Below are 25,989 nucleotides of genomic sequence, written 5' to 3'. Positions count from 1 at the left end.
AAACCACACAAAATATGTTCATCCAGAGGCCAACGAGCCACAAGCAGAGCACATCACTGCTAGGGGTCCGGAGCGACCACTACCGAGCCCATAGGTCTAAGGGGTCTGGACCAAGGGTATAATGATCATAATGGCAGGATGTGTGACCACGACCGGGCCCATAGGTGTGAGGGTCTAGAGAAGGGTTGTCACAATCACAGAGGGAGTGTGTGCGACTACGACCGGGTCCAAAGGGGTAGGGTGGAGGGGGCCAGGACAGGGGTATACCAAATCGCAGTCGCAGGATGGGCAACCATGACTGGGCCCATAGGTGTGGAGGATGCGGACCATGGGTATAATGATTGCAGTAGCAGGGTGTGTTACCATGACCAGGGCAGTAGGTGTGGTGGGCTCATCGGGGCCAGAACTATTTTCCTCCAAACGGAGAAATCTCAGACACATCTCCAGTTAAAATGGATCAAAGAGCAGACAACTGCGGCCACAGGGCACGCCAGCATGGTGACCGCAATGTTATGCCAGGGTTATGCCATTATGAGGGACATTACACCTGTATGGGGGCAGAATAGAAGGTCAATACCATATGGTTGTCAGAGTACGGGAGATGCTACACATTGGGGACTACTTTATTGTGTTATATTTGGGGGAATATTGTTACTGTGAGACAAAAAGAGTAAAACTGCTACTGCAGAAGTTTTGGTCCCTATCTGGTGGTAATATTCTGTCACTATAACAACATTTCACACTGAGTGACTATATAGCTACAGCACCTCACTATATTTCATACGGAGTGACTATACAGATACAGCACCTTCCTATATATCAAACTGAGTGACTATATAGCTACAGCACCTTCCTATATATCACACTGAGTGACTATACAGCTACAGCACCTTCCTATATATCACACTGAGTGACTATATAGCTACAGCACCTTCCTATATATCATACTGAGTGACTATACAGCTACAGCACCTTCCAATATATCACACTGAGTGACTATATAGCTACAGAACCTCACTACATATCACACTGAGTGACTATACAGCTACAGCACCTTCATATATATCACACTGAGTGACTATATAGCTACAGCACCTTCCTATATATCACAGAGTGACTATATAGCTACAGCACCTTCCTATATATCACACTGAGTGACTATACAGCTACAGCACCTCACTATATTTCATACGGAGTGACTATATAGCTACAGCACCTTCCTATATATCACACTGAGTGACTATATAGCTACAGCACCTTCCTATATATCACACTGAGTGACTATACAGCTACAGCACCTCACTATATATCACACTGAGTGACTATACAGCTACAGCACCTCACTATATTTCATACGGAGTGACTATATAGCTACAGCACCTTCCTATATATCACACTGAGTGACTATATAGCTACAGCACCTTCCTATATATCACACTGAGTGACTATACAGCTACAGCACCTCACTATATTTCATACGGAGTGACTATATAGCTACAGCACCTTCCTATATATCACACTGAGTGACTATACAGCTACAGCACCTCAGTATATTTCATACGGAGTGACTATACAGCTACAGCACTTCCCTATAGATCACAGTGACTGGCCATACACCTACAGAAACTTCCTACATATCATTACAAGTGACGAAAAAGTGTCAGAATCTCCTTATACATCACAATGAGTGCCAATACATCTACAGAACTTCCATAAAATACACAGCCGACAATACAGCTAAAGAGCTTCCAAACTTTCTGACAGAGAGGGCAGTCAGGGAGTGGAACAGGCTACAAAAGGAGGCAGTGAGCTCTCCATCAATGGAAATCTTCAAGCGGAAACTGGATAAACATATGTGACGCCCCTGGATTATCAGGTCGTCACAGGGTACTGCACAAACTGCCCTTCTGTGCGGTATTCCACCTCCCTCTTGGTTCTGAGTCCCTATCTTAGTGGTGTTGCCTTCAATAGCAAATCAAATCCTAGATACACCCTGCACCACACCCACCAGACACACCAGTGGACGGCTTGAGTGGAATAGATTCGCCAACCTGGGGGGTCAGGGAGGAGAGGTGGGGAGTATAGTCTGTGTAGAGTTGGAGTTGAGAGTAGGAGTAGAGAGAGGAAATCGGGAGCGGTGGCTCCTGGAGAAGTTATCTAGGTTGCAGACGGTGGTCTGGGCCTAGAGGAGTTGGACCCCCGGTTGCAGGGGATTGTGTCAAGGTGTCTGGACCTGTCGAGGAGGACAGCCGGCAGCCTAGCACTGTCACCGGTCCAGGACAGAAGGCACGACGGGGTACACGGACCCTAGGTCAGGGAGTAGCTTCAGGCAACCCGACAATTCACCTGAGGAGAACGGAGCCTTTATGATCTGTTCCCACCCGCTCCAGAATCGGGGCACAAGCGCAACGAGGGGAATAGAGCTTTCCAACCCAAAATGGTCCAGAAAATCTCAAGTGTAAGCCCTGAGAGAAAGCTCCCACACTTAGCCACAGTGGGGAGCGGGACCAGGCAAGTTCCATACTATCGGGCCATCAAGTTGAAGTTAAATTTAGTGCCAGGAGGCAGGTCACAGATCACCAGGCAACACCATAGGGGACGGGACCCGAACTAAGCTCCCCTCAGCGGCAGCGGTACTTAGAGAATTGGTTTACCCGGTTGTCAGCGTCTGCTTATGAACTGAGTGAGTACAAGAGTGACCCCTGCATCCCACGGCACCATCACCACCCCCACACAGAGTCCCAGGGCATTCCCCCTACCCGTGGAGGGCTACAACACCTTGCTGCCCCACTTCATCACCCAGGGTACTCCCAACGGCAGCGGCGGTACTCCCAAATTACCGTACACCACGGGTGGCGTCACAAACTATACATCAAATCCCCTGCAAAAACCCCCCTTTCATTTGAGTGGCTGCACGACCCCAAGTCCGGAGACCCTCGAGCCACAGCGAACCCGGATCCGAGCAGCTCGGCTGGTCGCACGGGGGCGGCACACCTATAGCTGGGATGATTTAGGAAAACCTGCACCCGCAGAGAGGTTGGACCCGATGGCCGTTGAGGTCCCTTGCAACTCTACCATTGTATGATTCTATGATATCCCAATGAGTGACTATACAGCTACAGCACTTCCCTATCTCACATTGAGTGACCATACAACTACAGAAGATTCCATTAAAAATCACAATGAGTGCTTATATAGCTATGACCCTTCCCTATATACAGTACAGACCAAAGTTTGGACACACCTTCTCATTCAAAGAGTTTTCTTTATTTTCATGACTCTGAAAATTGTAGATTCACATTGAAGGCATCAAAACTATGAATTACCACATGTGGAATGAAATACTTAAAAAAGTGTGAAACAACTGATAATATGTCTTATATTTTAGGTTCTTCAAAGTCGCCACCTTTTGCTTTGATTACTGCTTTGCACACTCTTGGCATTCTCTTGATGAGCTTCAAGAAGTAGTCACCGGAAATGGTTTTCCAACAGTCTTGAAGGAGTTCCCAGAGATGCTTAGCACTTGTTGACCCTTTTGCCTTCACTCTGCGGTCCAGCTCACCCTAAAACATCTCGATTGGGTTCAGGTCTGGTGACTGTAGAAACCAGGTCATCTGGCGTAGCACCCCATCACTCTCCTTCTTAGTCAAATAGCTCTTACACAGCCTGGAGGTGTGTTTGAGGTCATTGTCCTGTTGAAAAATAAATGATGGTCCAACTAAACGCAACCGGATGGAATAGCACGCCGCTGCAAGATGCTGTGGTAGCCATGCTGGTTCTGTATGCCTTCAATTGTGAATAAATCCCCAACAGTGTCACCAGCAAAGCCCCCCCACACCATCACACCTCCTCCTCCATGCTTCACGGTGGGAGCCAGGCATGTAGAGTCCATCCGTTCACCTTTTCTACAAAGACACGGTGGTTGGATCCAAAGATCTCAAATTTGGACTCCTCAGAGCAAAACACAGATTTCCACTGGTCTAATGCCCATTCCTTGTGTTCTTTAGCCCAAACAAGTCTCTTCTGCTTGTTGCCTGTCCTTAGCAGTGGTTTCCCAGCAGCTATTTTACCATGAAGGCTGCTGCACAAAGTCTCCTGTTAACAGTTGTTCTAGAGATGAGAAGGTGTGTCCAAACTTTTGGTCTGTACTGTATATCACATTGATTGACTACACAGCTACAGTACACACTATACAAGCCTAAAATGGCTCTTCTTAGCCGACCTCCATCTTTTTTATTGCCTGTAATAGACCATGTGATGACAGCTGCAGGACATTATGGGGAAGCTCGTGTGGCCGCACGGATGCCCATAGCTCGCTCTCTGAGTCTTCAGCATTGTGTGAACAGGTGCTAGGCTTTTTTTGCTGCTACCCTTGCAAATTGAATAATTTATTTAGATGAGGAGGGACTTGCAAATTTGGGGGAATTGGACCCCCAGTCGCTCGCTCATCTGAGTCCAGACTTCAGTGAAGCTTCATACCTTCATGCAGAGAGTTTAGTATAGAAAATATATTATTTCCTAATTGAACTTGTAAGGATGGATAATTTGATCCAGGTGTTAAATATTTGGGAAGAGGCGAGAAAATGCCGAATATTTCAGATGTGTGACATTGCTCATATTTATTAAGTGAGAAAATTGGTGTTAAATGCAGCGCAGTCACCACATGGAGCGCGGCGGCGGCGTCCTCTCCCCGGCCTGATCCGCCAGCGACCCCCTCCCCCTCCCGCCAGCATTTTAATGTTCATTTGCATGCAGACCTTGACCTTGTGCCGGAGGCTGCTATCTGCTAATTAAATAAAGTAGTCATAATTAATGTTAATATTGAAATTTACCCTTCATGTGGAGGCTTCATTAAAATGAGGATATTGAATAATTCCATAACAAGTTTATGATATATTGATCAAATGGTAATTCCATCCACAATTTCCCTCTCAATTTGATGAACTTCGTCTTCTGCTTTCTACGCTTCGTTATGTTGTTTTCCCATTTCTAAACTCATTTAAAGCTGGAAGTTAATGAACTGATCTCACTATAGAGAGTTCACTCCGAACAATCAGTCCTCAATGTATATCTATACACCTAGAATAGCTGTGGACCGCCAGTCTGATGAGCCCCAGCTAATCCTGCGGAGTCCTCCATACACATGTACTGTATGTAGAGAAGCCGCTACCATACACCTCTGGGCCTTACTCCAGACCTCTCCATCCTCCTCCCCAAAATCCTTCAGTTCCCCTCCTCCAGACCCCACTGTCATCATCCTTCTCCTCCACCACCCAGACCCCACTGTCCTCTTGCACCACCCCACACTCATTGTCCTCTTGCGCCCCCCCTCATTGTCCTCTTGCGCTCCCCCCACACTCATTGTCCTCTTGCGCCCCCCCACACTCATTGTCCTGTTGCGCCCCCCCACGCTTCTCCCTCTCTCCTCCACCCCCCCACACTCCTCTCTCTCTCTCCTCCGCCCTCCCACACTCCTCTCTCTCTCTCCTCCGCCCCCCACACTGCTCTCTCTCACTCCTCCGCCCCCCCCACACTCTTCTCTCTCTCTCCTCCGCCCCCCCACACTCCTCTCTCCCTCTCTCCTCCGCCCCCCAACACTCCTCTCTCTCCCCTTTTCCCCCCCCACACTGCTCTCTCTCTCTCCTCCGCCCCCCTACACTCCCCTCTCTCTCTCTCTCTCCTCCGCCCCCCCACACTCCTCTCCCTCTCTCCTCCGCCCCCCAACACTCCTCTCTCTCCCCTTTTCCCCCCCCACACTGCTCTCTCTCTCTCCTCCGCCCCCCTACACTCCCCTCTCTCTCTCTCTCCTCCGCCCCCCCACACTCCTCTCTCTCTCTCCTTCTCCCCCCCCCACACTCCTCCCTCTTGCTCTCCTCCGCCCCCCCCACACTCTTCTCTCTCTCCTCCGCCCCCCTCACACACTCTTCTCTCTCTCTCCTCCGCTCCCCCCCCACTCTTCTCTTTCTCTCCTTCTCCCCCCCCCACACACTCTTCTCTCTCCTCCGCCCCCACACACACTAAGGAGAAAATGTGCAGTAAGAAAAGTACTTCAGTATCTGGATGTAGCAGAAAGTTAATCTAGACGCACATTTCCAATTCTGGAGCATTAGCTGCTAAAAAGGATCACTTTTCTCTGCCTTACATACATATACACACACACTATTATATACATGTATATAATTTTCTCATTAGTAATGACTACTTCTTGTGCGGCTGTAAGGCTGTAATCCATAGACCCTCCCTGATAGTCCCTTACCGGGGCATGGTATACCGTGCAGAGGCACATACAGCGGGGACCTCCTGTGACTGCACAGTCAGGTACTGAGCTTCCTGCAGATACAGACATGAGACTGTCGCTTTAGTTACATTGTATCCGCGCAGACTGGGAATTGATAGGGAGAACATTAATCAAATAACAACTCTTCTCTGCGTATTGTTAACATGCAAGATGTCAAGGGGCCCTGTCACCGAGCCCCGCTGCCTTCCTAACAAGCCCCCTTAACATAAAACAGTGCTAATTTATGTTAATGCTATAGATGGTGGATGAAGCGTGCCTCACAACCCTCGCAGGTGCAATTTAGGAATCTCCGCGCTGAGTTCTCCATCTGAAGTCCCACACTTGTCTACATCGGAATATATTTCCTGTGATACTTCGCTGCTGGGCAAATTAAGCGCTGACAGTGATGGAGATTTTCAGCTGATGACAAGACACAAAAGATCAACACTGCCCTAATACCTTTCAGCTCCAATCTAGCGGATAAATGACAAAGCCACCTCTTACTCTAAATGAGAGTCATCTCAGAGGACGTCAGCCATCGCTCACCTAATACAAGGGAAGGTGATACAAAGACTGCGCGAGTCACACAGTGCAGGCGGGGATGCCGGAGAGTATGTGAATGAATTACCATAAAGACGAAGGAAAAATCTTCATTTATTGCTATTAAAAATATTTTACAAGGAACAAGTGTACGAAGGTTGAGAATGCAATTTATAAGAGGGTGGTAAACCCAGACGATTGCTGTGCAAACCCCTGCTGCTACCTGTGAATCGTCCAGGACTGTTCTAATGTCAGGTTTAGGTTATAATTAGTAATGAGCAGGCAGCAAAATGCTTGAGGGCTCGTTACTCGAATCGAGTAGGTTGGACGAGTAACGTGTATAATGGGAGTCAATGGGGAACTCAAGCTAGAAGGCAGCAGAGTTCGTAAAAAAGGCTTGGGGAAGATGCCTGGACACGGTCAGTGCTGGGATGTCAAAAATTAAATTAAAGAAGGCGTGAGGTCCACCCTTTTTGATAATCAGCCAAGGTAAAGTTTACAGCTGTGGGCTGATAATCAGGCTGAGGAGGTCCATGGTCATTGGGCCCCTGCCAACCTAAAAAAGCAGCCCGCAGCTACCACATAATTAGCGCATTCCATTAGATTCTGCAATTCTGGAGCTTGACCCTGGCTTTTCCTGATTGCTTTGGTGCAGTGCCAATTGGAGTAATGCGTTAATGGGGTTAATATCAGCTGTGCAATGTCAGCTGGCTTCGAGCCTAGGGGTTAGTAATGGAGAGGTGTCTATCGGACACCCCCATTACTAATCCAGTAAGTGTACAGTTTTATGATACATTTTGTTTAGTAAATCTCCCCCATTACTCCACACACAGATATAAGCTAAAAATGATTTGTCAACAATGACATCAACAAGTCACGAGTATTGCTGTCATTTGTCCAGATTTAATAAAATTGACTATTTTCAATACTTTTTATCAAATTAAAAATAAAAAGCACATTCGTAATAATAAACCATTGATACTGAATTGTAAGTACTGGCTCATTAGCTGGGGAGACGCCGGTGCCAACAGGTCCATGGCGGGAATCTGCATAAAGCATAAAAAAAAAACTCAGCCTCCAACAAAATGAGACAAAAGCGGCACTAAAGTAGAAAAGTGTCCAGATGCTATAATGTGCAAATAGCCTCTTCAGGGAGGAGGAGGAGGAGGAGGACAGAGGACAGGAGCTCAGGGTCACCTATTGGATGTAGCAATCCTAAAACTCAATAAAAAGAAACATGCTCTATCAAACAAGAGGGAGCCCCAAAGCCGCAAACCTAAAGAAGCCAGAAGCTTTCCCTCCTGTGCACCCGGCGCCCCAGGTGAGCCCGGCAGCTACTGGGCATTTATTCACTGGCTATTATGGGACTTGTAGTGCTGCGCTTTGTGAAGCATGCTTGATAAAGACGTAGAACCCTGCGTCGTGGTGAATAAACACTTTCTATTTACAATGGACTGAGATGGAACCATCCTCTGTGACTATGGTGCACTGCTGGTACTTTCACACTATTGTGTTAGAGTTGCCAACTAATATAATATGGGACTTGTGATATCTCTTTGCTGCAGTGTACAATGTATGCTGGGATTTGTAGTACCTCAATGTTGTATCACACATTTACTTATAGGGTATTATAGGACTTGTAGTAGCTCAGTGTCACAGTGTGCAGATGTACAATAGGAATTTGTATATTACATTGTTGAAGTTGGAAGGGTTGTATCTATTGGTGGGGATGGGGGGGAACATGGGTCATTTGCCCACGGTGTAGCCGGAAGGGGGGGCATCATCAATCTGCCTTATTCGACGGTCGTTTCTTTCCGGTGGCTGCATTTGGCTGCCCACAGAAGTAGTGAAATTTGGCCGTTGTCTGAGCCAGCTGTCAAGCTGCAAGCCGGCATAGAGAAGATGTAGCAAGCTGGCACGCAATGATCAATTGTACTTTTGTCTTGTAGGTCCAAGTACAATTGAAGTAGACCCGTCCGCCGGCACTTCAGGGCACTTGTATTCCAGCCCGACAGGTTTGGTTGTTTCACCTTGTGTATTGCCGCATTATTTCAATGACATTTGCATCTTTTGTGGATACCTGCATGCTGCTCCTTTTTCCATGTTAATTGTCCATTTTTCTATTGTATTATATATTTGTTGGCATTCTCTAATATTTCCATGGCTCATGTGGCCTAGTGAGCCTAACTTTATCATACTAGGGGTTCATATATAGGTGTAATTTGTTTCATATTTATCTTCTACACCTCTTGGGAGCTTTACAGCTTTGTGCTTTTTAATTGTTTTTATTGTGTGCCAGCTTCTCTGTTTTTTGTCTAATAAATTATATTTTTACATATTTGGGTGATTCCATACTTTGCACATTCCGCTCCCCCTTGCTTTATAGTAATGTATTCATGTACTGATGGTGGTTCTGGTGATGCATTTCTGTACTGATGGCTGTTCTGGTGATTTATTTCTCTAGTGATGGCAATTCTAGTGATGTATTCATGTACTGATGGTGGTTCTGGTGATGTATTTCTGTACTGATGGTGGTTCTGGGGATTTATTTCTGTAGTGATGGCAATGCTAGTGATGTATTAATGTACTGATGGTGATTCTGGTGATGCATTTCTGTACTGATGGCTGTTCTGGTGATTTATTTCTGTAGTGATGTATTCATGTACTGATGGTGGTTCTGGTGATGTATTTCTGTACTGATAGTGGTTCTGGTGATTTATTTCTGTAGTGATGGCAATGCTAGTGATGTATTCATGTACTGATAGTGGTTCTGTGATCTATTTATGCACTTGTGGTTCTGGTGATATATTCCTATACTGATGGTGGTTCTGGTGACGTTTCCTATGCTGTAATTGGTTCTCATCCTGTACAGATGTAACAATTCATGACTTCTAAGCTTATGTGATACATGGCTATATTAAAGTATAGTGGCATCTGACAAGTTAAGGGTTATCAGATTTGTATTAATGTTAAGAGCATTAAAGGAGTTGAAAAGGTTTGTGATGAAAGACTGCAGTCAATCTATGTGACTGCTGACTTCTGAATCCTCAATGTGCATGCAGTCAGGATTTTCTGCTGCCTGCGGTTAGGGCAGGGGGTCATGTAACTACTTGTACAATTTGCAGACATAGAATCATGTGCCAATAACACATGACGACTACTCAAACCACTTTAGTGGTGGAAGGGGCACCAAACTGAATTCTTGCACCAGAGCGGAGTTGTGCCGCTTCACAACAGATCACATTCAGCCGCCAAAAGCACCAAGCTTTGCATAAGACCGTCAATATAAAAGCACAGGGCTACCCCTTTAAACTTTCTTAAAGGGAGTGTCTGCTTTGGATAGTCCCTTTTTGAAGCTTCCCTTGAATAAGCCAATTTGAAGGTTTTCTACAGCAGGAGAAATATTTGAAGTTGTAATATTTGGAGGAACCTGGAAGCAACTCTTCATATCCCCTGCAGAGATGGTTGGGAAGTAGAGGAGGGTCTTGTATGAGGGACTGAGACCATTGTGATATCACAATTCTCTAATAGGATATTTACAAGTGGGATTTGTAAGCCTGGAAACGCGCCCACTCCACGGCCCATATCCCACTCGGCAGCAGGAGGGCGCTGCAACTACCGTGTATGAATGAAGTCCCACAAGCACAGAAATCACGTCAGGAGATGAAGGTGGAGTGAGAACGTTGGATCCGCAGACGCTCAATGTTTCCATGTGGCCACTAGATGGTAATAGAAGTCAATGTATCTGCGGCAAACGCCTTCTAATAAAAAGGCTTTCTAAATTCTTTTTTATGAGATGTAATATTAATGTGTTTTCCTTTAGGGCACATTTCTAAATTATATTCTGTGACAGGTACATGGGATTTTTTTTTAATAGTTATTTTTTGTCTCCCGGAGCAGTTATAAGTTAGCACTGCGGTTTTCGGTAACGTTCCAAACTTTAGGTCTGTGTCCTTGTTACAGACGTTAATGTTGTTCCAGCTCCCGGTAAATGTTCTGGAGGTTTACACTTTACCCCAAACAGAAAAAACTAAATAAAAACTAATCTGCTATTCATTACATTGTGCTACAAACAAGAAAGACAAAGTCTCCAGGAGACACAAGACGCACATGCCTGAAAAATAAGTTACTGATTTCTAGGAATACTTAGAGGGGAGCTCCAGCATTGTTACGAGAAACCTTCATTTGTACCCTGGTGCTCAAAGAAAAGAACAACTCAAACTTTACCAGTCTCCAGGCTCCGCCATAATCTGCACTAATATATATATATATATATATATATATATATATATATATATATATATATATATATATATATATATATATATATATTATATATATATATATTTATTTATTTTTTAGTTATTTTGTTCTGGTAGGAAGAAACATCATATGACCACTAAATGGTCGCTGATTGGATGTAGTCTTTGGCTTTGCATTCTGTCTATACAGAAACTTCCAGTTTCCCACTGCAGCCCTTAATATTTATTTTCCCCACCAAGGAACATTCATTTGTCCATTCATCCTTCCTTCAATTATATGAAGGTTTGTCAGTGCAGTCTGCTGAAAAACAGCCGCACACCATGATGTTCCCACCTCCACGCATCACTGCTGCTGTTTGTGTGGTGATTTGCCTTTTGGTCTCCAAACATGGGGTGTATTTTGGCCTCCAAAGAGTTCAAATTTGCTTTCATCTGACTATGTTCTCCTGTATTTCACAGACTTGTCTAAATGCTGTTGGGTAGACTTTAAACACTCTTGAATCTGCTTATTATTCAGCAATAGAGTCTCGTGTGGTGAGCGTGCATACAGGAGCGTGCATACAGGCCATGGAGGGGGAGTGCATTACTTATTAAGAAGAAAAAAAAAAAGATCAGCCAGCTCACCTTAATCTCTTGGGCTTGGGGTGTGTGGAGCACAAAAATTCACGAGGTCACTTGGTTGCAAATGGCAATGAAGAAAAAAAAGGAAGTTTTTCCAGCTCCACTAAAAATTCCAAGGTATTTTATAGAAAAAACAGCACTAAACAAAGTGGCATTGTGCATTAAGAGCAATGAGTTTCAAACACAGCCTCATTCTTTTTCAAAGCTCATGGGCAAATCCAAAACCTGCACCTATTATAATACTAAGCGACCAATGAAAAATTTTCCATAGGGTCACATGTTCAAACAGGGGTGGGTATTGGTTAAAAAAAATATAACATAAATTATATTATAATTATATATATATATATATATATATATATATATATATATATATATATATATATACATATACATATATACACACACACACACACACACACACATATATTCTTTATACCTGAACATAATTATATACATAACAAATACACAAAAAATACAAGTGACAAACAATGAAGCACATGCAATAGATTCTAATTTTGAAACATGCGAGGAAAGAGTTAATGTTTCGCTAATCACTATTAGAATCTGTGTTATTTTTATGTATGTAATTATACAGAGGTATAAAGGATTTTTTTTCTACCAGTACCTGCCCCCGATTGAACATGTGACCTTATGCACCATCTTCCATTGGTCGCTTATTATAATAGGTGCAGGTGATGGATTTACACATGAGCTTTCAAAAAGAATGCGGCTGCGTTCGAAACGCGTTGCTTGTAATGCACAATGTCACTTTGTTTATAGTGCTGTTTTTTCAGTAAAATACCTTGGAATTTTTTAATGGAGCTGGAAAAACTTCTTTTCTTTATTGCATTACTTATTGTTTTCTTTGAAACATTTGTACCTGCTGATCCCAGACCTTTCTGTCGTTCTCCTCAGGTGTTTTTTTGCTCTTGCACAACTTTTCTTATAATTTTTTTCAGTCTGTCTGAAATCGTGCGGGGAGCACCTGGTCATAGCTGATTTATGGTGAAATTATGCTTTTTCCACTTCCAGATTATGGCCCCAGCAATGGTCACTGGAACCTCAAGTCTTTCAGAAATTTCTCTGTAGCCAATGCCAGCAGTATATTTTGCAACAATAAGATTGATTACACAACATGAAAATACTCATGTTTGTATTTGAATTGCTTTTTCTACCAACTGTCATTCTCCTGCTTTGAGAGCTTTTATTTTACATTGTGTACAGCTGGTTTCCAAGAAGCTTAGCCACCAGAGCTTGGCTGAGTGTATCCAGTAGCTATAGTCAAGTATAGGAGTTAGCTCTTAACATACTAGTCATCCCTGTACAGTAGATATCTGCTTACATCCCTTGGCCTCTCTTTCAGCTCCTAACAAGTTTCTTATCAGTCCTGCAGAATAAAAATCCTCCGACACCCAGCATTGATAGAATCCATGCCAGTTCTCCTAATCACAGCTCTCACTTTCCTGAGCTGTGTGCTTGTTATCATTGTCCCGCTATCTCTAATACAGTGACAGTAGTGTAGAGATTCAAACACTCACAGAATATTAGTGTGGAGTAGTAGAATGAAGACGCTCTCCAGAACAGTCACTCAAGGAGAACACCCACCTTCTAAGTAATTGTCAAACAAAACGCTGCCCAAAAAAAGCAACGTGTGGATGGAATTTCTGATTTCTCATAGACTTTGCTGGGGAAGCAAAATGCATGCATTTTGTCAAGGACACAGTGCAATTTAAAACTCAACCAAAATGCCAGGAAAAACGCAACGTGCGCACACAGCCTTAAGGACATCCCTTTAAGTGGTTTGCAGATTGCGATCTCATTTATTAGATTTTCTATGTATGACTATGTCTGAATGTTCAGGAAACATTCAACCGTGTTCAACATTTAAATAACAAAAAACAGGTTTCTATTGGCACAAATCTCTTGAAATTCTAATTCTCCAGCTTCTTCAAATTTTTCCAAAATACTCAATTAGCAGAAAATTGAATTATCGAAAATCGCAAGTACAAAAAAACATCCAATAGCCCTGAAAACACGGACTCTGAGGTCTGTAAGGACTGTAGTGAATCATTCTCAAGTCATTCAATGCAGATATCTCCTTTATAATGTCCAGTGGACCTCAATATGTGCACCTATGGGTAAACGGATGGTAGCTGTTCTTCACTGCTATGCTATCACACTATATGGTATGTTTATTCAGAGTTTAATAGCAGAATAGTGAGAGTGCAGCTCTGGAGTATAATACAGGATGTAACTCAGGATCAGTAATGTAATGTATGTACACAGTGACTGCACCAGCAGAATAGTGAGTGCAGCTCTGGAGTATAATACAGGAGGTAACTCAGGATCAGTAATATAATGTATGTACACAGTGACTGCACCAGCAGAATAGTGAGTGCAGCTCTGGAGTATAATACAGGAGGTAACTCAGGATCAGTAATGTAATGTATGTACACAGTGACTGCACCAGCAGAATAGTGAGTGCAGCTCTGGAGTATAATACAGGATGTAACTCAGGATCTGTAATGTAATGTATGTACACAGTGACTGCACCAGCAGAATAGTGAGTGCAGCTCTGGAGTATAATAGAGGATGTAACTCAGGTTCAGTAAAGAACCAGTAATGTAATGTATGTACACAGTGACTGCACCAGCAGAATAGTGAGTGCAGCTCTGGAGTATAATACAGGAGGTAACTCAGGATCAGTAATGCATGTACACAGTGACTGCACCAGCAGAATAGTGAGTGCAGCTCTGGAGTATAATACAGGATATAACTCAGGATCAGTAATGTAATGTATGTACACAGTGACTGCACCAGCAGAATAGTGAGTGCAGCTCTGGAGGATAATACAGGCGGTAACTCAGGATCAATAATCGATAATTAATATCATGCTTTTACAATTAATCTTTATGGCCTTTGACTACTAGGAAAGAAACTTTACAATTGTTTTAGATGTCAACATATGGAACTTACTGATATACTGCATTTGCTGCGCTCTATATAGCAGAGTAGCTAATCCTGTATGTGAAGGTTTGGTTCGGATGCAGCGTTTCGCTTCGCTGTTGCGGTCCTGCAGCCCCTCACCCGTCACACTTTTGTCCGCTGACTCTGGACCAGATCAGGTATTTGAAGATAAAGAAACCTTTGTAAATAAAATATTATCTAATTGTTTGCATTCCTATTTCTAACACTTAACGGCCCCTTTAATTCTGTAATTAAACATGGAGGTGTTATTTACATTGCAATCCCGCAGCGGGGGAGGATGTAAAGGTGGGATTATTCCTAGGTTATTGCACATCTGGATGAGTGACTCTGGGCACAGGTGGCCGCCATCACATCCCTCATCATATTCCTATTGCAGAGGAGCAGGAGATGGGGTTGTGGGTGCAGAGGAGCGGCCCCGGGGCCCAGACCTCTCCACAAATAATGGTTGTATCAATATCACAATCTGCAATTAATTTCCAGAAGTGATTGAAGCGTCTCCCCGGGACGCGGAATCCATCACCGGCTTCACACAATATATTAGGACCATTCAGGATGTCTGAGATCCTTTAAAGCTCGTCTTATTTATTACTTGGAGGAAGTTTTACGGCCGCCGCGTTCTCGCAGGCAAATAAGTTTCTATATTAAGGGGAAATTTATTCTGATGAATCCTTGGATCTTCTGAGAATGAAGCTCCTGTCTGGTAAGAAACAGAAATCTGGGAAATGACTATTTATCCAATGTAACTAAACCAATGAATATTGTATAAATCACATCCCGTCACAGCGGAAACAAAGTAACACTGCGCAGAAAAGCAGGAAAACGCTGGGACTTGTTAGTGACAAGGAACATGAATCTTGTGAAAAGGTTTTATTGGTCAAAATCCTCGCAAAAAGGCTCCAGAAACTTGTGAAAACTTCAGTGCCACAATATATATTTCATGACTTCTCCAGCTGCAGAATTCTGCAGAAATGTAACAGTCCAGCGCTTCAATAACTTGTATCAGTATCAACAGTTCTCATTAATGTTTAAGAGTTTTCAGAAATGTAAAATTGCAACATTCATGAGCTTACACCGAGAAAAGTATCTAGCAACGCCGTGCCCCAATATCGTGCAGGCTCCCACCTCTGCCAACAGAACAGGTTTAATCCTTCAAAGCATATAATCCTCAAGACCTCTGAGCGTGGTGTCCGTCAGCCGGTCCCTTTAGTCCCAATACACTGGGGACACCCCCAAGATCCGTCATAGATATCTATATATATATAGACTGTATACCAAGATCATTTCACAAGACCTGCCAGATATCGAGAACACCCCACAACACCCACCATATATCAGGAACACCCCACAAGACCCACCGTATACCAGGAACACCCCACAAGACCCACCATATACCAGGAACACCCCACAAGACCCACCGTATACCAGGAACACCCCACAAGACCCACCGTATACCAGGAACACCCCACAACACCCACCATATACCAGGAACACCCCACAACACCCACCATATACCAGGAACACCCCACAAGACCCACCGTATACCAGGAACACCCCACAAGACCCACCGTATACCAGGAACACCCCACAAGACCCACCGTATACCAGGAACACCCCACAAGACCCTCTGTATACCAGGAACACCCCACAAGACCCTCCGTATACCAGGAACACCTCATAAGACCCACCATATACCAGGAACACCCCACAAGACCTGACTGATATCAAGAACACACCACAAGACCTATCATATACCAGGAATACCCCACAAGGCCCACCGTATACCAGGAACACCCCACAAGACCTATCATATACCAGGAACACCCCACAAGACCTATCATATACCAGGAATACCCCACAAGGCCCACCGTATACCAGGAACACCCCACAAGACCCACCGTATACCAGGAACACCCCACAACACCCACCATATACCAGGAACACCCCACAAGACCCACCGTATACCAGGAACACCCCACAACACCCACCATATACCAGGAACACCCCACAAGACCCTCTGTATACCAGGAACACCCCACAAGACCCACCGTATACCAGGAACTCCCCACAAGACCCACCGTATACCAGGAACACCCCACAAGACCCACCGTATACCAGGAACACCCCACAACACCCACCGTATACCAGGAACACCCCACAAGACCCACCATATACCAGGAACACCCCACAAGACCCACCGTATACCAGGAACACCCCACAAGACCCACCGTATACCAGGAACACCCCACAACACCCACCATATACCAGGAACACCCCACAAGACCCTCTGTATACCAGGAACACCCCACAAGACCCACCGTATACCAGGAACACCCCACAAGACCCACCGTATACCAGGAACACCCCACAACACCCACCATATACCAGGAACACCCCACAAGACCCACCGTATACCAGGAACACCCCACAAGACCCACCGTATACCAGGAACACCCCACAAGACCCACCGTATACCAGGAACACCCCACAAGACCCACCGTATACCAGGAACACCCCACAAGACCCACCGTATACCAGGAACACCCCACAAGACCCTCTGTATACCAGGAACACCCCACAAGACCCTCCGTATACCAGGAACACCCCACAAGACCCTCCGTATACCAGGAACACCCCACAAGACCCACCATATACCAGGAACACCCCACAAGACCCACCGTATACCAGGAACACCCCACAACACCCACCATATACCAGGAACACCCCACAAGACCCTCTGTATACCAGGAACACCCCACAAGACCCACCGTATACCAGGAACACCCCACAAGACCCACCGTATACCAGGAACACCCCACAACACCCACCATATACCAGGAACACCCCACAAGACCCACCGTATACCAGGAACACCCCACAAGACCCACCGTATACCAGGAACACCCCACAAGACCCACCGTATACCAGGAACACCCCACAAGACCCTCTGTATACCAGGAACACCCCACAAGACCCTCCGTATACCAGGAACACCTCATAAGACCCACCATATACCAGGAACACCCCACAAGACCTGACTGATATCAAGAACACACCACAAGACCTATCATATACCAGGAATACCCCACAAGGCCCACCGTATACCAGGAACACCCCACAAGACCTATCATATACCAGGAACACCCCACAAGACCTATCATATACCAGGAATACCCCACAAGGCCCACCGTATACCAGGAACACCCCACAAGACCTATCATATACCAGGAACACCCCACAAGACCTATCACATACCAGGAACACCCCACAAGACCTATCATATACCAGGAACACCCCACAAGACCTATCATATACCAGGAACACACCTCAAGACCCACTGTATGCCAAGAACATCCCACAAGACCCTCTGCATACTGGAAACATCCCACAAGACCTGCCATATTCCAGAAACCCCACAAGACCCATCATATCATGGTAACAACCCAGAAGACCTGCCGTATTCCGGGAACACCCCGCAAGACCCTCTGTATACCGGGAACACCCCACAAGAACCTTAATATACCACAAACAACCCATAAGACCCTCCATATGACAGGAACATCCCATAACACTTGTAATATACTGGAAGCACCCCACAAGACCCTCTGTGTACTGTGAAAAACCCACAAGACCTTCTGTATACAGAGAACATCCCCCAAGGACCACCGTATACCGTGCCTGGGAGATTGCTAATTCCTCTTGCAGTCCGGGAGGTCTTTCCTTTTTCCTCGACCCTCTGGGATGTTGCAGAACACATGGACTAATCAGAGAGAAAGCATTGTAGTATTTCAGCGGGCAATGGCTGGCATTCCTAAATCTCAAGTGTTGGATAACATAACCAAAATAAGAGTGGAGCCAACTATACGTCCATTTCCTAGGACAAGCATCAGAATCTTGAATGCAGCTTTAGAGGGGAATTGACAAAATGACAAAAAAAAAATCCAAATTTTAAAAAGCGAATAAAATGTAAACGTCATGAAGTTTTTATGAAGGTTTTGGCTGTCAGGTGATAATATCAGAGGAATTCCATATACACTACTCACAAAAAGTTATGGATATTTGCCTTTTGGGTGAAATTTATGTAAAACATAAGAAGTTCACGCTACAGTGATATTTTATCAAGAACGTCGGGCTTTTAAGTAAAGGCATGTAATGGAGATTTCCTCATCTGAAACATCTTATTGAAACAAAAGCTAACAAGAGTGATCGGTATACCCCTCCACCCCCAAAATGGCCCTGTCTCAACTTGTCATGTGGCCTTGACTACTCTGATGTAAACTATTTCAAATGGTCTAACACTTGGTGCCACTCACCTGTCTTAATTGTGCCAGGAGTTGTGTGATAGTCATCATCTAGCTCTGCAAGGCATTGTTCAAAATGAAGCAGTTGTCAGTGTGGGATGTGGCCAGAGGACTTCTACTTCTCTACCTGTGATTCTTCCAGTCTCTCTGTGTCCCTGTACAACCCGCTGGTGACACTCTGTGAAGTTGCAAGCTCAGGGGCCACTTCTCTGTCTTTCTGTGATTCTTCCAGTCTCTCTGTATCTCTGCTCAATCCGCTGGTGACACTCCATGATGCTCTAAGGTCAGTGGCTTCTTCTTTGCCTTGTTGTGATTCTTACAGTCTCCCTGTGTCTCTGTACAACCTGCTGGTGACGCTCTGTGCTCAGTAACTTCCTCTGTCTAGAAACATCCTGCTTGAAGCCTCGCAACGGTGCGTTACTGCTGATCAATTGTTAGGTGTTGTCTTGGTCTCACAATGTCAAAATGTGAGCCGCATGATGAGGAGGACTGTAAATACTAATTCTAACTTAACACCAACATGTATTGGGCGATATATATTTCAAATACCTGTTGTAAATTTTGCCATTAAGCGCCTTCTAAGGGAACAGCAAATGTGCAAAAAGTCCTGAAACATTGAACAGTTGGACGTGAACATCCCAAAATGTAGAGAAGGTCACATAAGGTCACCTGAAAAGGTCAGAGGGCATTGTAGGATCATCCTGAAGTTTCACCGGAAAGCCAAATACCCCTAACTTTGTGAGTAGTGCATTTTCTCTTTCTGTAGATTAGTTGCCAGATTCCGCGCGTGTTCCTGAGGAGCCGGGAGCAGAGCGGCTGCAGTAATATTCAGGATTTGGCAATAAAGGCAGAAACAAAACACTTAATTTCATTTTAATCTGTAAATTATTGGTGGTGGCATCGCCGGGATAATTGTGGTCATTAGTGGTGATGGAGGAACGCGCAGACACGAGCGGTGTTATTCCACTACAATGATAATTATGTCGGCAGCTGTGGGCTGCAGGTTCAGGATGAAGCCTCTGCCAGGACGCCGCCGCCGCGTCCACAGACCATCCCGCCTTATTTTGGTTGCGTTTTGCACCCCCTCGTCCCACAATGTCTCATGATTTATATCAATGGGATCCAGTGGCAAATCCCAAACCATTAATCATTATTAAACAATTAGTGCTGAGCACGAAAGGCGAATAAAGTGGAGGAACCAGCAAGATAACGGCCGAAAGAAAAACATGCACAAGAATCGAGGAGAAATCCAAAAATAAGGCTAGAAAACGAGACAGCGATTAAATTAAGGAGAATCAAATCTCTAGGAATCTCCCCTGGTGGGAGAAAATCCTTACAACGACACAAGACCCCAAAAAGTAAAGCAATCTACTGTCCCATTAAATAAGTGTGGCACCCTTGAGGCTTCAGTCGCCACAGAGGACCTGCACCTCATCCAGAGGTGTGGCATTCCATCCTGGGTAAGGAGGAGGTCATCCACCGGTTCACACAAAAACACAACACCCAGGCTCTGCAACACCTCACCACACATGGTAAGGGCGTGCTGTACCCGAAGCCAGGCCGGGGGGTGGAGTCTTTGGCGTGGGAACACCGTTGTGAAGTGGGAACACAGTGGTGGAGTGTCAGTTTGGAGTTGGAGAGAGTTGGAAGGAGCAGTGGAGCAGCACGACCAAGGTACCAGACAGAAGGGGTCCCAGGGACCATGGGAAGCCAGCCGTACTCCCGTGGTCCTGTTCCACATACAGAAACCAAGTGGAGGGACTTGGTCACAAATCAGGGACTGGTCCCTAGGCTAAACTAGAAGAACCTACATACTCCGCTAGTAAAACTAGCGGCCGAGGTGACTGGAAGCATCGAGGCCACATCCACACACGAATTCGCTAGAAGGTGACCCAAAAGGGCCAAGGGATAGAGCTTCACGCCGCCCAACGGGGCCCACAGACACCAACTACTCCAAGCTCCGTCACCATCTGCCCCAGAGCTCCCCATCCCACAGCGGCGGCACCAAACTTGCCGCATACCACAGGTGGCGTCACGAACAAACTGTCATCATCCCCTTTCTATTTATTAAACGACACCGCTGGGGTCACGGAACCGGACCTGGCCACCGCGGCGTCTCAGGAGCAAAACCGCGGCCCGGTAACAAGTCGCCCGAGGCCCCGGTGGGAGCGTCACAAGCGTCCTACCATTTAATAATTTGTAAATAAAATTAAGCCAATATATTAGGGAAATTCATAAGGAGGTATCTCATTAAAAACAATTTGATAAAAAGGGTCCCAACATGCCCCCTGTGTGATCACCAATATATAGCTAATACTAATAGAAGTTACATACAATTTCAGATCCTGTACTGATCCTGAGTTACCTCCTGTATTATACTCCAGAGCTGCACTCACTATTCTGCTGGTGCAGTCACTGTGTACATACATTACATTACTGATCCTGAGTTACCTCCTGTATTATACTCCAGAGCTGCACTCACTATTCTGCTGGTGCAGTCACTGTACATACATTACTTAGTAACCCTATAGACTGTGCATACCATAAATACTCCCTGAAGAAGCGGGTATTTCCCGCGAAACGGCCGTCGGAGGTCCTCTCTGGGCTGGCCTGGCTCCCCTGAACCACCACTAATTCTGGTAAGCGATTAGCTATGTATGGTATGGGCTCTATTTACTCCTCTACTTTACCATCTTATATTTAGCCCTGTTTCCACAGATACCATATGAGCTCAAACCACACTGTCACTCCCCTCCCCCTCATGCCTCTTGTATCTGTCCATTACCTGATTTTCCCTCATATCACATTTATATGCCCACTTGGGCACTACCTGCTATTCAGCTATATATATATGTGATTGAGGTCATGGATGTTGCGTTTGCGATTCATATTGTTGGTAACTCAGCCCTTTGACTTGGCTACCTTGTACCATCATAGTGAGTCAGTGTGTGATTTGAGCTTAAGCTCTGTTCTTGCCTGTTATTGTGTTCCCTATTGTGGTCAGTGGGACCCAGATTTTTATTCCCTGAACCTATGCTTGTATACGTCCTACTACGTTTTTACTTGTCATTTATATATAAGTACTTAATAAATGTATACTATTTGCATCAGTACTCCCTGTGCTCGTTTTTTGTATATTCTTTGGAGTGTGCTGTCGCGGTGGCCACACTGGGAGGTTTCAATCATGTCCTATCCGGTGTGACCCATATGAGACTTCTATTTGTGACCATGTGGCTATTTGTTTGGATTATACCATAAATAATTTAGAAACATATTGCTTTAGTAACATAAAACAGACATTCCTTTTTGCGTATGAAGCTGTTAGTGTAGTTTTTAGTGATTTTGTCTCTTTTTTTAGGTTTGTGCCCTATTCACTTTGTATTTCTTTGCGGTTCACTACTGTTGGTGGAGTTCAGGGATTCCAGATATTTTTACCTGATTCAACATTTACGATTTTTGCCAAAGTTGTAAAACATGTCACAAATGTTCTGCAGTTCCAGCAAGAGTGATATCCCAAAAGTATGTACACCCCTCACTTTTTTGTACATATTGTATTATATCTTTTAATGGGACAACACTGAAGCTCTGACCCTGTGATACAATGTCCAGTGTCAGTGCGCAGCTTGTATAACAGGGTAAATAACTCAACACACAGTCAATGTCTAAACCGCTGGCAACAAAACACCCCTATGTGAACCAAATTGTGCCCTTGGTGTAAATATTTTGTGTGGCCGCCATTATTTTCCAGCACGGCCTTACCTCTCTTGGACCTAGAGGTCACTAGCGCTTCACAGGAGCCGCTGGATCCTCTTCCATCCTCAATGATGACATCCCGGAGCTGGTGGATGTTACAGACCTGGTGCTCCTCCATCTTCTGTGTGAGGAGGCCCACACAGATGCTCCATAGGGTTTAGATCTGGAGATGCTCGTCCGGTCCAGCACCTTTACCCTCCTTTCCTTTAGTGAGGTGTTTGAGTCATGTTAGAATATGAAAGGAGGGGGATCCTGCTCTGCTCCAGTATGTCCCTCGATCTGTAGCCCCCACAGCCTGCATCACTCATGCAGCCCCAAACCATGACCCTCCACCACCATGCCTGACTGTAGGCAGGACACACTTGTCTTTGTCCTCCTCTTCTGGAGCCGCTGTACATGCTGACACCATCTGAACCAAATAAGTTTATCTTGGTCTGATGAGTCACAGCACACTTCCAGTAATCCAAGTCCTTAGTCTGCTTGTCTTCAGGAAACGGTTTGTGGCTTTCTTGTGCGTCATCTTTAGAAAAGGCTTCCTTCTGGGATGACAGTTATGCAGAGTAATGTGATGCAATGTGCTGTGTATGGTCTGAGCACTGACAGGTGAACTCCCCCACCCCTATAAACTCTGCAGTGCGCAGCTTATGGTCTTGTGCACTGACAGGCAGACCCCTGTAACTTTTGCAGTGTGTAGCGTATGTTTTGCCCAATGACAGGCAAACCACCTACCCCTGTAACCTCTCAAGTGTGCGGTGTATGGTCTGAGCTCTGACAGGCGGACCCCCCACCCCTGTAGCAATACTGGCAGCACTCATAAGTCTATTCTGAAAAGATGACCTCTGGACTTGATGCTGAGCTCTTGCACTCCGCTTCTGTGGTCGGCCATGGCGAGGCCTGCTCTGAATAGAAGCTATCTTGTTATACCTCTGTATGGTCTTGGCCACCGTGCTGCAGCTCAGGTTCAGGGTGGTGACAAACTTCTTATAGCCTTGGCCATCTTTATGTAGGGCAGTGATACTTTTCTCTCGATCCTCAGAGAGTTCTTTGTCATGAGGAGCCATGTTGATCTTCCAGTGACCAGTATGAGAGAGTGTGTGAGCGATAACACCGAATGTAACACACCTGCTCCCCATTCACACCTGAGACCTGGTAACAGTAATGAGTCACATGACACTGGGGAGGGAAAATGGCTAATTGGGCATAATTTGGCCATTTTTACTTAGGGGTGTACTTACTTTTACATTTTGAAAAATGGTTGACTTTTTGCAGCAAAGTTGCACAGTGCAGTACCTCCGCCGGTGTGGGATTCCACCGCTGTAGTTGGGGTGGCGTGCATTTACGAGCAGCCATCCACCCGCGATCTATGCTCACGACTTCACGTGCGGCTGCGGCTCTGAAGAACTTTCCAGAGAAATCGTCACTTACAAAATTCAGATTAAAAACAGCGCAAATTTAATTATTAATAATAAGGCCTAGAAGGACGCCAGTGCGGCGTAATTTCCCACCGCTAAATTATTCATAGCAACCCCCTCATTGGACTGGTTTGTAATATGAATTAGTCTATAGGGGACGCGGCTGTCCATGGGGGCCAATGAGAAGCCCTACAAGCGTCTGAACACGGCGGCTGCAGTCATTACGGCAGATCTGAAGTTAAATATGTAATGTGCGCAGGTCGTATGGACGGCGCGGTAATGGGCTCATTTACAGGAGCCGCTTTATTAGCAGGAGACGCGTCACAATTGCATTGGAGAAGTCGCCGGCCCATTACAGCAACCTAATGTGATCCATTAAAGCAGATTACAATCCGCAGATTAAGCGGCGCCTCTTCCAATCGGTGCAATGACCCATTTTATTAAATGTAGATGCCGCTGCCGTCACGTGGGGGCATTAAGAGATTGTCAGCGAGCGCAATGTTATTCTAAGGGGTCGACGGTCACTTTCAATTCATTTTGGAAAGGTATAATTACATTTTGTCGCTTTATTTATTTTTGACAAAATTCGTCATTTCAGGAACCAAAAAAATAATCAACGTTATTTTCGGTTTCCTATAGAGGCCAGAGGAGGACGTTTTCTGTAAATGCAACAATGTATCCTTCCAAAAATCAGCTATTTAGTGCAGGAACTTTTACAGGATAGTAACAAAACACATTATTGGGTCACCCTGCAAAACCAAAAAGGATTGAGCAGCAGGACAGAGTATTTCAGGAGAGGAGTGTGCTGATCGGCTGACGGGAGGGGGTAACACCCCAAATATTACATTGCAGAATGAACGAAGCCACCCAGCAGCACAGAGTATTTCAGGAGAGGAGTGTGCTGATCGGCTGATGGGAGGGGGTCACACCCCAAATATTACATTGCAGAATGAGTGGAGCCACCCAGCAGCACAGAGTATTTCAGGAGAGGAGTGTGCTGATCAGCTTATGGGAGGGGGTCACACCCAAATATTACATAGCAGAATGAGTGGAGCCACCCAGGAGCACAGAGTATTTCAGAAGAGGAATGTGCTGATCGGGTGATGGGAGGGGGGTCACACCCTAAATATTTTCAGGAGAGGAGTGTGCTGATCAGGTGATGGGAGGAGGTCACACCCTTAATATTACATGCAGAAGGTGTGGAGCCACCCAGCAGCACAGAGTATTTCAGGAGAGGAGTGTGCTGATGGGAAGGGTCACATCACATATTACATTGTAGTGGAGTCAACCAGCAGCACAGAGTATTTTAGGAGAGGATTGTTCTAATTGGCTGATGGGAGGGGTTATACCCCAAATATTACATTGCAGAATGAGTGGAGCCACCCAGCAGCACAGAGTATTTCAGTATAGGAAGGATGCACCAGATTGTAGCACTGCCATGTCACTTAGTAGAGGACTGACAGCAGAGCCGTGTCCTTTACCATCACATAGCGCGGATCCTGGGCGGCCATTGTCTGCACTTCCCTCCATATAATGACATTCAAATATCTCATTTCAAAAACAGAACTTTCCCTGGAATTGCCCTTTGAAGATAATGGAATTTCTCTCTCTTGCATTAAATGTCTCGTAGTCTGTAAATTACCCCAGTGGACATCAAAAAAAGACAGAAAATGAGAGAAATCACTTCTGCCGGCTGATTGACGTTCCGGAGAGGTAGAGAACGGAGGGGAATGTGAGGGCCGCGTCATTACTACGCATAGGCTTTACAGATTTTACTGTTTTTCTTTGTTTTGCACCAAATTCTCTCGTTAACTTGCCTATTTTTTCCTCTGTTC

This window comes from Anomaloglossus baeobatrachus, chromosome 9 (genome assembly GCF_048569485.1).
Source record: "Anomaloglossus baeobatrachus isolate aAnoBae1 chromosome 9, aAnoBae1.hap1, whole genome shotgun sequence".
NCBI classification, from domain to species: Eukaryota; Metazoa; Chordata; class Amphibia; order Anura; family Aromobatidae; genus Anomaloglossus; species Anomaloglossus baeobatrachus.
The sequence above is the reverse complement of the archived record's forward strand: the minus strand, read 5'-3'. Positions refer to the sequence as shown.